This window comes from Pinus tabuliformis, chromosome 7 (assembly GCF_031772625.1).
Source record: "Pinus tabuliformis cultivar Carrire ecotype Pingquan chromosome 7, CPIR1, whole genome shotgun sequence".
Classification (NCBI taxonomy): Eukaryota; Viridiplantae; Streptophyta; class Pinopsida; order Pinales; family Pinaceae; genus Pinus; species Pinus tabuliformis.
In genome coordinates this window covers 2,077,459,840-2,077,463,921 of record NC_142293.1, presented here as the reverse complement: position 1 = coordinate 2,077,463,921, position 4,082 = coordinate 2,077,459,840, and positions in this window count along the sequence as shown.

The following is a 4,082-nucleotide window of genomic DNA, read 5'->3' as shown; positions in this document are numbered from 1 at the left end:
AGTCCTATTGTCTGTACCCTAGAGTTAGTACAGATAATGGAAGCATTTGAAGATAAGATCGCTTGCAATGTCGATCATTGTCTCAATCATATCATAGGATGAATCGTAACTCAGTTCGTGGTCGATACTTCAGTTAATTATAGCAAACCAAAGCAACACTTTTTCAAGGGTCTGCGAGGTAAGTATTTGAAGTCTTTAAATACTTGGATTAAGATGCTATTGTGCGAAAAGAGGGTTATGCAGTTACCTTAATGTTCAGGGCTACGCGAAGTGGAAAGACTTACAGAAATGGAGGAAGAAAGGGCCCTGAATATAGCCCACTAATTTCACCTCCTTTGAGTGATGACAAGGGAGTAGCGTAGGCTTCTCCGCAAAGTGCAGTTCAATTGATAAAACAGGGGTTCCTGTGAATACCACATCCACCCACACCACCTCCATCTTCACCGCCATCACCTGCGACCTCGCCCACACCACCACCACCTGCACCATGGTTCTGTATGGCGAATTCGGTAAAAATTTTGCTATTCAAAGGCTTGGGGAATGAGTACCTAGACCAATTTTGGTTCGTCGTGAAGGCTCTATGGGAAGCTTAGGGCATCACAGATGATCACATGAAGAAGGCGATGTTGGTTAGTGCTTTACAAGATCACGCACTAACCTGGTAGATCAAGTACCCTAATGGTAACCCAACAGCCACGCTAGCAGAGATCCAGACCGCGTTGAATAAAGAATTCAGTAGACCTAATCCTGAAGCGCAGTTGATTGTGGGATTCAAGGAAATCACAATGAATCCAAGCAAGACACCTTCGAAGGACTAGACAAACACATTTTAGGCTTTATATGGTGTCGAAGTGGTGATGTCGATGGAATACATTGTGCCTAGTCTATGCATAGAGGCATTCATAGGAATGATGGATCACAGAGCCCTAGAAGAGAGGCTCGCATAGCTTGCAGAGCTTTTGGAAGAAAGGTTTATGGCTGGATTTCACCAACAAGTCCAAAAGGAGCACGGAAAGGCATGGCATGATCAACATATTAAACTGCTCAACTTTAAGGTAAATGATATGATTTTGTTATATGACAACAAGTTTGATAAATTTCAGGGAAATTTAGGATGCACTGGATGGGGCCCTATGTCATCCAGGAGATTACAGATGGTGGAGCAATTCAATTAGTTAAATTGAATGGAGATCCCTTCCCAGGAAAGATGAATGGCAGCCAATTGAAGCCATACACTAGTGATCCAGCTAAGTGACTATATGAAGGTAGCAGATTCTTAGCCTTCCAGGTCGCTGAAGGGAGGCATAGGACTATAAACTACATTGCTCGGGTTGGGGAACTACATGATGAGGGAAATGCGCGAAACAATGAGATGTCATAGAGATAAAAACGACACGAAGAGAGTTGTGCTACCAAGGGAAAAATCATGCAAGTCAGCTAGAAAGTGACTTTTAAAATCACTGTTCATAATTTGACCCGACCAAATGGAGTGGGGGCGACATTTAAGACGAACTTTATGGGTGAGATCCTTGAAAATCTGTAGCCAATCTAGCATTAGTGAACCAATTTTGGGGGGAATGATCAGATTTGAATTAAAAATGGCATATAAATTACATGTGGCTCCCCAACAAAAAACACTTGCCATTTTGAGGGTTGAGTTGTTGAGCTCTCAGCCACGCATGAACAGTAAATTCTTTGAAGCTCTGATAGCGAGTTCAACATTTGAGCAATTGATAAAGGAGACACAAGAGTCGTTGCATAGTGTCATGTTGACACTGGAAAAAACTGTAAATATTAGGGAAGAAGTGAAAACCAAAGGGGTTGTACTAGAGGCTTTTATGGAAGAAGAGGGAGCTACTCTGGAGTTTGCATAGATACCAGCTGAATCCCCAAGTCATGATGACCGCCTAGACCAAGGCCTACCCTCACCAAGGAGAGTGTGAAGAGGAAGAAAGGCAAGCAGGCCATGAAGCAGTAGTAGGTGCATGCGTCACCTAGGAGAAACCTGCCAAAGGATAGGCCCACCACACAAGGAATAGGAAAAACAATAACCTAGAACCGAAGGAGGAAGAAATTGAGGATATCCTAATGACGATGAGGATATTGGGGTGGAAACGGAGGACGTTGAAGTTGAGGGACCTGACCCCATTACTAAATTGCCTAAGTACATTCTTTCGTGCAGGGGTAAGACCAAGGTGCCCAAGGACATTGACGAAAGCAAGGTCACCCTCCACATGCCCCTCTTGCCAGACCAAATTGTGTTTGAAGGACAGTCCTTGGGGCAGTTCCCACTGTTGAAATTAGAGGACTGGGACTTAGCTAACACCGAGCGATTCCCTCACTTGGCAACAAACAAACTAATTTGTTGTGTTTTCCATAAGACCACCGGGATGACCATGTTGGAACCATGGAAGTGGCTCAAAGGTGTGGATAAGGCAAGCCTACTCAACCTGCTATGGGTGCCACATTACAATCGTGCACTCATTACAATGGTGGTAATCAAACAGTTGTTGTGCTTGGTACACGATGGGTGTCTGTGGTTGGAGGAGCAGATACCCATCACTGATATGTTGATCCATAGGATCATGCAGCTGCCATATACGGGGAAGAATCTGGCCATGATGTTTGGTGGAAAGGGAGGCGAGCATGCCCTTGAAAAGGCCATGAAGGATAAGTTAAAGCTCACAAAGAAACCGTGAGGCTATGAATTTCAAGTATCTGTGACCCTGCAGTCAAAGTGGCCACACAAATTTTGGTAGGGAAGGTCATGTAGGATTGTCACGCGGATGAATTTTCGGCACCTGTCATAGCTCTAGTGGCCTAATGTGTGGAGGGAGTTCAGTTTAATTGGGTGTGATACCTCTACGGTGAGCTCCTCGCGAACTGTCATGAGGCGCAGGATCTCAGCAAGACCTTCCACTATGCATGGCTCCTTCTGTCCATAGTGTTAGTAGCATGGGAGCTACCAGAAGATAGTCAATTTCCCTCGATTGCACTGGACCTACCAGAGGTAGCGAAGTGTGCATTGTTGTGGGAAACTAAGCATCCTCAGCGGATGAAGGACAACAAGATCTTTTGGATATTAATGGAGATGAGTGTACACATGCTCGTCAACCGTAAGCCACGATTGTCACCTACTATCTTTGATAAACTGCATGAGTATGTGGAATTCAAGGCTAACTTCCACCACGTATCAATTAGGGCACAAAAGTACCCTCGGAAGAAGTGGCATGACTTGTCCTACTTGGAAATGGATGATGTGATCAACGCAGTTCTTGATCGCTAGTAAGAAAAGTGGCGGACTGACTCAGACTTGGCAGCAAGATCGAGCAAATGTGTTGCGCAGTGCAAAAAGCAAGAGGCCAAGCTCAAGGTGGAGTAGCTGGCCATGAAAAGAAGGAAGGAGGGTGATGACAAGGGCCAGGAAGAGCGCGCTATCACGCAGTAAACAAGTGGGCAGGGAGGAGGAGAAGAGCGAGGCTCTAGCAGAGTTCAGAAGTCACCCTTAGTAGAGACAGCGGAAGAAGTGGACGAATAGACAAAGAAGGAAGGAGCGGACCCACAGATGACTCCGTTTTGTATCAAGCACCCAAGGGGACAAGAAAAAGTAGAGCCACAGAAGAAGTCCAAGGCTAGCAAGACATCTATGGATCTGATCACCCTAACAGAGGGGGATCTGAATGACATTGTACATACAGTGCAAGATACCACTAGGAAACTGCTGCAGAAGTTAAGCAACAGTAGCAGCAGACGTTGGGGCCATTTAGATGGGTCTACGCGAGTTGCAAATCCAGGAATCACAGAGTTAGACCAGTGCGGCGTCCACCAATTTAGCCATCGGCACTTCAGAAGCCATCGGGATACTGCGCGCAAGGGACTCTCAATATATAGTGTTGCGAGATGGAGCACTTACGACAGAGACCGAAGCTGACAGGCCCGTTGTCAGCGCCCTCAAGGGAGTAGGGCTGAACCTCGTAGTGCTTCCTAGCAAGGCGCTTCACCTGCTGTAGGATGGGGTGATCACAGAACTTATGGCCCACGAACAGCGTGCTTTGCAAGTGATCAGCGAGCAAAAGATTAAC